This window comes from Denticeps clupeoides, chromosome 16 (assembly GCF_900700375.1).
Source record: "Denticeps clupeoides chromosome 16, fDenClu1.1, whole genome shotgun sequence".
NCBI lineage: Eukaryota > Metazoa > Chordata > Actinopteri > Clupeiformes > Denticipitidae > Denticeps > Denticeps clupeoides.
The window spans coordinates 20848620-20861260 of NC_041722.1; the positions used below are offsets into that span (position 1 = coordinate 20848620).

At 42.7% G+C, this 12641-nt stretch overlaps 1 long non-coding RNA gene across 1 annotated transcript; it reads right to left on the reverse strand.

Annotated features, from left to right (window-relative positions):
- Nucleotides 1–3987: 3987 nt before the first annotated feature.
- LOC114765592 (uncharacterized) lies at nt 3988–8675 on the reverse strand. The gene is made up of 3 exons (XR_003742686.1): nt 8445–8675; nt 6182–6475; nt 3988–4227 (listed from the first exon to the last, which is right to left on the reverse strand). It is a non-coding gene; the product is annotated as an uncharacterized LOC114765592 (long non-coding RNA).
- Between the last annotated feature and the right edge of the window lie 3966 nt (nt 8676–12641).

Here is a 12641-nt window from a genome sequence, read left to right on the forward strand (position 1 = left end):
AAATGAGCAACATCAATTACACAACAAAATATTACAAAAAACAATAAGAGAAAAGTTCATTTTGTTCTTTAGAATAATTTTTCATTTGAGCAACAATCAAACCAAATTCAAATTTCAAATTCAAATTTTATTTGTCATGTACACAGTCATACACAGTATGATATGCGGTGAAATGCTTTAGTGACTGTTACAGACCACAATATTGCAAATATTGCAAACATAACCAAATATTACACTTTTACATCTTTAACATAAAATATGTGTAACAGGTAAAGTAAAGTGAATGTCACATGTGATACACAGCACATGGTGCACACAGTGAAATGTGTCCTCTGCATTTAACAGTCACCCTTGGTGAGCAGTGGGCAGCCATGACAGGCGCCCGGGGAGCAGTGTGTGGGGACGGTGCTTTGCTCAGTGGCACCTCATCAGATCGGGATTTGAACCGGCAACCTTCTGATTACGGGGCCGCTTCCTTAACCGCTAGGCCACCGCTGCCCCCAGGGTGAAGGTGTGCAAATGAGTGAAAGACAATGTAAAAGATTAAAGAAAAATAAAGTAAAAAGCGCAAAGATTTTGTGCAAAGTGATTTTGTGCAAAGAGTCCAGAGTGATTGAAAGTGAAAGTGCTGGAGTGTGTTGGAGTTCTATGTACTGTTGTTGTTGTTGTGACGTAACATGACACGATGGTGGCAGGTGGGGTTCGAACCCGGGTCTTCTGGTTCATGTGTTATCACCAAACCGCGACGGCACGACTCTTCAGGTTGGACACTGAGGTGGACGTACTGTGACACACAGCCGCGGCAGTGCAGCAGTGGCGAGGGCCGCCGTCTCGGTGGGCGGACGGGCCGTCAGGTTTTGTTGGGGTTGGATGCGACGTGACAAGTGAACCGCAACTGACCGAGCGGCGATTCATTTCTGCAGCACCGACTTCTTTATTTCAGCTCAGACAATGGAGGCTTTCACCACCACCACAGCACCACCTCCTCCTCCGCCCGCATGTCCCCCTCACTGTATTCTGATGTTAATTAGTGACATCATCGGGGAGGCGGGCCTGTGGCGTGGGAATCTGAGGCCTGGTGAGTGACGAGTCAGGCGGGGCCTAAACGACACACGCACACCAATACACACACACCCATTCTGCACACCACTCCAGCACAATTGTGCTTTTGTGTGTGAGCGGGAATCTGCTGTATGTGTGTGTTACCTGCGACTGTGTGCATTGGTGTGTTCTTGTTGAGCTGTGATGATGAAGATGATGATGATGATGAAGGGATAATTGCGCTCGTTTGGGGGATTAATTGGGACTCCGTGATGGGAGGCGGCGTGAAGAGGAACTTTTGTTCTCGGCGGTGAGAACCGCCCGCTGCCTCCTGTTTGGATGTCAAATGGTGACCAGGGTGGGACAGGACGGCGGGGACGGCGTGGACACGAGTGGCGGTTTAGTGGTTTTAACTGGAGAAGCTGCTCTGTCACCTCAGCTGTACCAGTCTAGAGTCAGTTCTCCATGTCGCCTCCAGGTGGTGCCACACACACTCATACACAGACACACACACACATACACGAACACACAGACACGAACACACTCACATGCAGACAGACACACATACACATACACATACACACACACACCCACACACACTCACTCACATGCAGACAGACACACATACACACGCACAAACACCCATACACACTCACACACACGCAAACACGAACACACTCACATGCAGACAGACTCACACACACATACACACACACAAACACCCATACACACTCACTCACATGCAGACAGACACACATACACACGCACAAACACCCATACACACTCACACACACGCAAACATGAACACACTCACATGCAGACAGACTCACACACACATACACACACACACCCACACACACTCACTCACATGCAGACAGACACACATACACACGCACAAACACCCATACACACTCACACACTCACATGCAGACAGACTCACACACACATACACACACACAAACACCCATACACACTCACTCACATGCAGACAGACACACATACACACGCACAAACACCCATACACACTCACACACACGCAAACACGAACACACTCACATGCAGACAGACTCACACACACATACACACACACAAACACCCATACACACTCACTCACATGCAGACAGACACACATACACACGCACAAACACCCATACACACTCACACACTCACACACACGAACACACTCACATGCAGACAGACTCACACACACATACACACACACAAACACCCATACACACTCACATGCAGACAGACTCACACACACATACACACACACAAACACCCATACACACTCACTCACATGCAGACAGACACACATACACACGCACAAACACCCATACACACTCACACACACGCAAACACGAACACACTCACATGCAGACAGACTCACACACACATACACACACACAAACACCCATACACACTCACTCACATGCAGACAGACACACATACACACACACAAACACCCATACACACTCACACACACACGAACACACTCACATGCAGACAGACTCACACACACATACACACACACAAACACCCATACACACTCACTCACATGCAGACAGACACACATACACACGCACAAACACCCATACACACTCACACACTCACATGCAGACAGACTCACACACACAAACACCCATACACACACACAGTCACATGCAGACAGACTCACACACACCACAGCGTGTTAAAATTGTTAGTTCAGTTTGGAAGTCACATTTTTTTTGGAAACCGAACATTTATAATGATGTTTATAGTAATAAATATAAAATGTACCTTTTAATGAGATTTATTATCCTGTACCGGGTGTGTGTTGATTTATAAAATCTCGGCTCTGCGGATTTTTAGCTGCTCTGTGTTCTTTATTTAATGAAAAATTCCCGGAATTTTCATTTATTCATCCCGCCTGCTGGACACCAGATTCGTTTTATTTTCAACACGTGAATAAAAATTGTGCAACCAGGACAAAATGCTGTTCTATCTGCTTCGTGTCCTCACCACCATCCATCTCCTGGCTGGAATGAAGGTTTATTGAAGCGCCTCGTGTAAAGACCATGAGATGTTCACCTCCAGCTCCGGACCCCAGCGCCGTGGTGACGTCATCGTGACGTCATTACAGAACAGACGGGGTCGTCACGTTTAAGGTAAGATCTTCCTAAAATTACACTTCAGCCACAGCTTCTCTATCGAAGATCGGAGGGGAATTTCCTCGGGCTTCCGACTGTGAGAGTTGTGGAAATTATACAAAACTATTATTAAAAAAGAATAATCATATTAATTTATAATTAATATCAAATATAAAAAAATGCCACGATTACATAAAAAACGACCTTCACGGTATTTCTGCCCTGCTACTCCCTGAAAGGCTCTGATGACCTCCTGACCCGGATATGGACCCAGCACGCGTCTGACCCCCGGATCCCGGGTCACGACCTTCTGTCTCCCCGGAGCCTGAGACTGATTTAAATCTTCAAACATTAATAAAAACCCGGGTCGGAATTCTTTATTAACGTCGAGAAAACGATTCGTCCATAATTTCCCCTTTTTAATCAGAACGCATCCTTTTTTTATTAAGTTGCCGTATTTTATAATTTATTCATTTTTTGTGTAAAGTGAGTTTGAGCATCATCACCTCATGAAGTCTCCATCAATTTTATGGATTTTAGACTGAAATATTTTATTTAGTGTTAGTTTAGTGGAATTTTGCTCATTTGTTTTATTTGGGTGTTTTATTTTTCTGTGGAAAAATGTGATTATTAACTACTAAACGAATATAAATGAACTAGCTACATATCTGGGGGTGTAGCCATAATTTATTTTTATTCCCACTGTTTTTATTTATTATTGCAGATATTCGTGTTGAGAGGAACATTATTGTAAATATTAATAATAGAACCAGGGAGAAACTGACATGAATTTTACTTTAAAATATTTATTTCCTTTAATTCACACAATCTTATGCTTTTAATACAACATAAAACATATAAACACAAAAACACGAGCAGTTTACAAAAAAATGAACAGTAAACACATGACACAGGAAGACACATTTTTTATAATCACACACACTTATATACAGAGAAAGAGGAATGAAAGTGCTTTTATTGCACGCTGATTGTTAGGCAGGTTCTGTTGGGTTCTGCAGGTTCCTGATCTAGCTGATCTGAGTTCACCACAGGACTGTAACCAAGAAAAAAAATGTTAGAACCGTGCAGCACAAACAATATAAATCCACGTTCCTCCTCATACAGTCACTGCTCTGTTTACCCCACCACACACACACACACACACACACACACACACACACACACACAGCCTTCTGATCCAGCATTGGTGTTGGTATTCATGGCTGTAACACACACACACACACACACATTCCAGAGTCTCTCTGTTAAAGATGAAGAGCACGAAGCAAAAAGGACAACAGATTTACCCACACATACATACACACACACACACACACACAAACACACACTAATGCAGCTGCAAGGGAAACACTCTGACAGACCCAGTCATTCAGCAGCACATTGCTGAGCCCAGTGGCTCTGTTGCTGTAGCAACGCCACCACACAGGAGGGGGAGGAGCTCCGGACCAGCAGCTCCACTTCCTGAACTTGAACTTGAACTGGACTGAGACTCAAATCAGTCTAGACTGAGCCCCACAATCAATCAATAGTCATCTCTACACAAAGAAGGTGGGGCACCAACACTATTCACTCACAGTCAGCGACCCGCCTAGTGTACAAAGCCACCGATCCACCTAGTGTATAAAAGTAGGGCTGCACGATTTGGGGAAAAAGACATATTGCAATTATTGAGATCAATATTGCGATATGCGATTGCGATATGATAAAGGGCACTTGCTTTTATATCAATGAAAAGTCGCATACAAATTACTAATAGTGAAATGTTTAATTTCAAAGTGAAACATACAAACTACTTATAACAACCTGAAATGCCCAGTGCTTTCAAAATACAATATTCTACTAAATTAAATAATCACAAAAAACTCTTTTACATTACTGTCGAACGACAAACCCTGGTAAGGCTAAACAACTGTTTTGATTATATTTGGCCATTATAAAATCCCATATTATAGTTCTTACGTTTAACCAAAACGTTGTTTGGAGGCTGACTTGAACACAGGAATGCATAGCTTCGCTAGGTTAGCCTAGCTTAGCTAAGGTTAAGACTAATAAAACGGGATTTTATAATGGCCAAATATATTCAAAACAATTGTCCAGCCTTACCTATGTAACCCCCCGGGATCTGGTTTGGAGCGTACAGCGGTTTGTACAGCCCCAAGCAGCACAAGAGTGATGCATTTTTATACACGTCTCTCCATAGACATGTATATGCTTCAGTCCACAGCAGAGCCTATCGCAATATGGCGTCGACATTGATGTACGATGCAGCTCGTCATGCGGCGTCTAACCATATGTCTATGTGAGTCACGAATCTGAAAGTCATGTGACCAAACACGTCACATTCGACTGAAGTGAGACTTCAGTCAGCTCGCAAACTTTGAGAGAATTAGTGATTCAATCCATGTACTAATCATTTAAATCACAGCTTTTTGCGTTCATGTAATCGCACAGACTGACATCGCGATTACGATTGCGATTAGATTAATCGTGCAGCACTAGTACAAAGTCACCAACCCACCTAGTGTACAAAGGGTGGTAGTAGCCTAGTGGGTAACACACTTGCCTATGAACCAGAAGACCCAGATTCAAATCCCACTTACTACCATTGTGCCCATGAGCAAGACACTTAACCCTGAGTTGCTCCAGGGGGGGACTGTCCCTGTAACTACTGATACAAAGTTACTGACCCACCTAGTGTACAAAGTGACCAACCCATCGAGTGTACAAAGTGACCAACCCACCTAGTGTACAAAGTGACCAACCCACCTAGTGTACAATGTCACCGATTTACCTAGTGACAAAGTCACCAACCCACCTAGTGTACAATCGCACCGATTTACCTAGTGACAAAGTCACCAACCCACCTAGTGTACAAAGTCACCGATTTACCTAGTGACAAAGTCACCAACCCACCTAGTGTACAAAGTCACCGATTTACCTAGTGACAAAGTCACCAACCCACCTAGTGTACAAAGTCACCAACCCACCTAGTGTACAAAGTCACTGGACATTAAGAGCTGTGTCGTGTGTAGAGACGTCCTCCAGCTGCATCATCAGAAAGAGACTGGGTGGTGATGGTCTGGAGTTGGTTGATGTTGGCACTGATCTCCACTCAAGATGGCTTCTGACAGACGTTGTCCAGACCAAGACACTGGAGAAGGCGTCGTCGGCACCGTGGCACCTTTTTAAAAAACATCTCACACTCTATTATCCTCTTCTCTTCCACAGATGGTGCGGTGGGAGGGACTTCTCACCTTCGCCTGGTGAAGGCACCTCCAGCTCTGTGGAGAAACGGGAGCACAAAGTGCAAAAATCAGCCCCGCCGGCGCCATGGCAACAAGCACATCATCATTCTGTAGAAATAAATAATGAAGCAACAGCAAGCCCTCTCAGCCAATCAGAATGCTTGACCAGGTCATGTGACATGCTGATTACATGCTGAAAACGGTCCAGTTTCAACCAAACCAGGTAAATAAATCATGGCGCCTTTAAAGGAACTTGGGGTCCAGGATCAGGCCCAGGAGTGCAGGTGGGAAAGGTCAAGGGTCAAGATTTCTACGCCATAATGAAGAATTTTATAAAAATGCTCATATCTCATTTTAACTACAATGTTGGTCACGATTAATGTTTTGTCAGGCAGTGATTTACTTTTACTTTACTTTACTTTATTTTGCAGACACTTTTATCCAAAGCGACTTACAGGAGGAAGACACCAGACACCAGTGATGATGATAATGATGATTTGGTGGGTTTAGAACTGAAAGACCAGCACCTTCATCATCATGACCATCATTTTGTATAAAGATCCGGGTTGAAACACAAATGGATTTAAAATGATATGAGGCAAAAACCATAACATGCTCACTTTCACATTAACCAAAATAAAAATGTATTCATAATTAACATATTATTTATTATATATTTATGTATGTATTATTATTATTGTTGTTGTGAATTATTCCTCTCTTCCTCAGCATTGTAGAGACGGGTACGGGTTCTACTTTCGGTGATCTAGCTTTATGACAGCTGCGTTTCACTCATACAGCTAGATAACCAAAGACAGAACCCGCCCCCTGTCCTGGCACCCGGCACCCTGCACCCAGCACCCTGCACCCATCACCCGGCACCCTGCACCCATCACCCTGCACCCTACACCCATCACCCTGCACCCAACACCCTACAACCTGCACCCAACACCCTGCACCCAACACCCTACAACCTGCACCCATCACCCGGCACCCTGCACCCATCACCCTGCACCCTACACCCATCACCCTGCACCCAACACCCTACAACCTGCACCCGGCACCTGTTACCCTGCACCCAACACCCAGCTCCCAACATCCAGTCAAATAAAAGTTTTTTAAAAATATTGATTATGATGTGAATCCCCATCTTGTCCTCGTTCTCTTCTTTTCTCTCCTCTTACTTCCTCCCCAACTTCTCTTTTCTTTCTTTTTTCCTGCCCCGGTCCTGTCTGTCCTGACTGTAATAAGTAAAATATATACATTTATTAAAAAGGCCGCTATACACTTCCATCTGCTCCTCGCAGGTCGGAAGAAGGGACGTGAATCCCGAGCTGCTTTCAATAAAGTCCGCACTCGGAGCGTAAACTAGATCATTCGATATTTCTTCATAAAAGCTCCTGCATTCCAATTTTTACCTTTTTTTTGCAGTTCAGCCAACTTCAGATAATTCCCAACGTCGCAATGTCAGTAAATAAACCAGATAAACGCGGTGGCGGGTCTCGATAAATTCGTTTTTAAATGATGTATTCTGAAAAGTGTGACGCTTTTAAATCGAATTCGGCGCTGAAGAGTTAAAATAATAATATTAACATATTAACATTTGATTAATTTAAAAACCAATTCAGTATATGCACTCATCATTTTTACTGTTTTTTGCACAACAAATGATGTGGAATTATGATTTATAGCGCTGCGATAAACAATATTCCATATTCAAAATAAATAATGATCCGGACGGGTGATGAGGTGAAGTTATGTCGGTGGGAGGGGCCTGTTCAGACCAAATTCGGCATTAGTGGATCTCCTGTAGATGGTTATGGGTTTTTTAAAGAGGGGGTAGATGGTGTAGATGGTCTGTAGGTGGTCTCCATATTCTAAATCTCAGGAGATGGTGGTTCTGCAGGACCAGATTCTCCACTTCGTCACCAGAGAACATCAGACAGGGGGACGTGGCAGATCTTCCACTAAACGAAAAAAAGGCAGCAGATGTAACAACACTCACCTTTCAGTGACGATGATGATGAAGATGACGTCCCTTCGCGGATGTGGAGGGAGGAGGGCAGCCATCATCTCCTCAGCCCTGCTGGTCCCCGACTTTATTCCCAAAATGAGCTGGAGATGGAGGTCCAAGTCCGCTGCGGCGCCGTCAGGACTCTCCGAGCTTCTGCCTCCCTGTAAAACCTTTTCTCCTCCTTCACGCACGTCTGCGGTGACGTCACGGTGACGTAACGCGTCACAGTGGCCAATCAGAGGCACGGAGGACCATTCTTCACCGTGGGACGGATTTTATAATTTTACTCTCTATAAACGGACATAAAAATAATATGAAGACAAAAGGCATCAAACCGAGAGAAGGATTTTAGAAAGAATTTACTTTAGTTTTGGGTTTTAAGATGATGGTGCAGTAAGGTGACGTCACGATAAAACTCGGGATATATGAATATGAAGATATGAATTAGATATTAAAGTTTTAATCAGTTCAATATTTAACTGTTAACTCGGCAGAAAGGAGGAGGGGACGCGGCCTGTAAAATTATATTTTAACTTAATAAACTGGTTCTAGCCAAACGAAATCCGTCTGATCAGGTTGTTCCCGTTTTTATATTTTATATATTTAACGGGGATTTTTCTTTTTAACCCAAACTTTAGCGCCCTTAATCCGGTTCCCGGGCGATTATTTTATTGTCTGGTTCTGCAGCTTCGAATGGTCTGGACCTCAGTTCACCACAGACCTCATCCCGCTTCGGGGTCCCCGGGACCCCAACTCGTCCTGACACCGGATTTTATTCTCCGCCGCCGGGGAGTTGCGAGGTTTTCTGTTTTTTTTTTTCTTATTTAACTTCATTTTAGTCTCACGGCGATGGTCTAATTTCTTTTTATTACCTGGATTGTTTAATCTCCTTATTTTTAGTTCATTTTTAATTCTAGTTATTTTGTAGGCCGCATTTTTCTCTGGTTTTACTTGTTTATTTAAAGAAAGATCTGGTCTTCGGTCACAGACAGAAAGTTTTAATTTTTATAATTCACCTACTTTCATCTTCTTACCTCCCTCCACTGGCTCCCGGTAGCTGCTCGCATTGAGTTCAAATCCTTGATGCTTGCCTACAGGGCTGTAAATGGAACTGCGCCCTCCTACATCAACACACTACTACCTAGATACACTCCTACACGCTCTCTCAGATCGGCAAACGAAAGGAGACTAAAAATTCCTTCTTCACGGGGTCTCCGATTCCAATCATGTCTGTTCTCCGTTGTTGTCCCTGGCTGGTGGAACAACCTGCCCTCCTCCACACGACTAGCCGAGACTATCACCACTTTTAAGAAGAAGGTGAAAACCCTCTTATTCCAAAAATATTACAGACAAATTTAACACATACACATGCATACACATTTAACAAACAAATACAAAATGTATAAATACATTATAATTTTTCTTAGTCTAGCACCCAACACTCTCCGAGCATGTTCTTCAATGACAAGTCTTAGCCTTATCAGGGCTCTTAGTTTGTATACTTGATATTCTATAGAAATCGAACGAGAATTGCTGGTGTCTTCCCATTGTAAGTCGCTTTGGATAAAAGCGTCTGCCAAATAAATAAAGTAAAGAAAACAGAAAGACCGACGCTCTGCCTTCAATATTTATAGATGAAATAATTATCATGTTAAATATTTCCTCTCACTTTAGTTTTTGCCGTTTTAAAATATAGAACATTTGTACTTTGTCGGGATAATTAGCTTTAATTATAACGGTCCGGCGTCCGGGGAATGGAGGCCGCTCATTAACGTGCAGTAAAATATTAATAAAGACGTGAAGAAGCCGGACTGAGGATTTCCGCTCATTTATAAAATGAAAAAATCCATCATGTATATATACAGCAGAGCAAAACTCATAACAACTCATAACAACTCATAACAATTTATAATTATTATTCTCTTTCCTCTCGGTGTATGAATATCAAAATTGTATATTTTATTATTTATGTAATAAAGCCATTTTTTACAGCCGTGTCATATTTAATATAAAAAACTGATCTCAGAATTAAACACAAAAGATAAGCAATGATACATATTTTATTGAATAGAAATTCAATTCAGTAGAAATTCAGTATTATTCTGTTTTAATAATGAAGAAAGATCCAAAGGAGCTCAGGGCTGGAGAACCTGTGAAGGAACCTCCTGTTTGAGCATAATTCTGGCTGTGGACCAGAACCTGGTTTAAAAACTGGACGCAGAAGACAGAAGATCCGACCATCACTGATGAACACGTGACCACAGAGTCCAGCAGCCACTGCGCAGGTAAGACGTCTGTTCAAACGTTGACAGGTGACGTCACGTGACGGTTTATGGTCCATTGGCGCCACCTACAGGTTCACTTTTTATAATTCACTATTATGTTCAGCAGGAGCGGAACATAAACCAGATTCGAGGTTCAGATCTCCACCAGGGACAGTGAGGAGGTGCAGGAGGACATGGAGCAACATCGTCCACATGACCATACCTGCTGGATTTCAGGCGTCAGGCCCCTTTAATCCCGCTCAAAGACGCCTGTCTGGGTTTCACAGTTGTAAACTGGTCAAGTGGCGCCATCTACTGTTCAGTGGAGGTTAAACGAAACCCCGTGGATCTGTACATGGATCAGCTTCATGACGCCCACGTTTATAACCCAAACACCAGTTTTTTTTCTCTTAATTCCCGTGTATTTGCACCTTTATTTGGACCTTCTCAGCGAAGCGGGTGTGGAGCTCCACAGTAGGCGGAAACACGTCACCTCCACAGTAGGCGGAAATACGTCACCTCCACAGTAGGCGGAAATACGTCACCTCCACAGTAGGCGGAAATACGTCACCTCAACAGTTTTTTTTTACATTTTTTTTTTTTACATTTTTTTTCGTCCCCTCCACATTAGGTGTGACTTCAAAATTGAACACAGTTGCGTCGCATAAATGTTGTTTTTGTGTTGTGTATCCCGTATTGCATTATATTGGAATAAAAGGTTTAAAAAATATAGGATGTACTTAAAATAGATACATTAAGAACAATCGACTTTGACAGCAAAAATTAAATTGCGTTTTTGTTACTGTTGATGTTACTGAGAAATAAAAGTGGTTCTAATTAACAATGTTTTTTAATGCGAAAAATGTATAAAATATGATGGATTACAAGGTGATACATTACTGTTAATAGCAGCTGTAAGCTCTTTATTTTAAAGTTGCAAGTATAAACAATGCTGTTACATTTACACAATAATCTTTAATTTTACCTTTTAGTAGTATAAGTATGAACATGGAAACAAGTTAACAATTTTTTTTAACAAGTTTGATTATTTATTTACATAATTTACATTTTTAAAAAAAACAACACATTAAAAAACAAACAGCCAGCGCCTTCCTCCATCCGTTATCTAAAAGACAGCATTGACCCTTAGTCCCTGCTCATCAACACATGCCTTTAGAAAAAGCTCCATGTCCTCTGCACACTGAAAAACAAAGACGAAGAAGTCCCTTGCTTCAGTGTCTTCTTCCTCCAGCATGTCTCTTAAGACCCTCTGCTGGTCCTCTTTATTTAAGGACAGATATTTTGGCGTGGTTACATGTCCATGGAAAAGTGCCTCATTTTGGAACACCCAGTGCACAGCAGTATGCAGATCTTGAACAACTGCTGCCACCTGTGTCAAGCAAATGGAGATAAAAACTTTATCTGATGCAGAACAGTTATTTTAACAGTGAGTCAAGTCTCTAACCATTTAATTACACTAGTGCTAAAGTGAATACTGACCTGACTCACTTCCGGTAACTTAGGCTTTTTCAGCCTGAAAATGGGCACATGTTGTCCTTGAAGCACAGGTTTTGCGTCCTCTGTCCAGTGTGAAAAAAGCTTGCCATAGCTTAACAGAAAAGTTTGATATTGTTAATGTGTCTAAACCACAGACTAAGACCACAGTGATGGCATTTAATTTTTATTGACTTCCCATAAGCCACAGTTTCATTCCGCACAGAGGGTAGAGCAATATGAATGCTCTACCAAAATTTCAGAGGACTGTTTAGACTCTGGACAGAGGACATCGGGAGGGAGACGGGGCTCCTCGGAGAGTGCAGCGGGGAGCAGTCCTGACCGTGGTGGCTGACTTGGCATTGAAGAATGCTGACATGATAATAAATGCCTTGCCATATCCCCACACCACATGATTGTCCTGTTACAG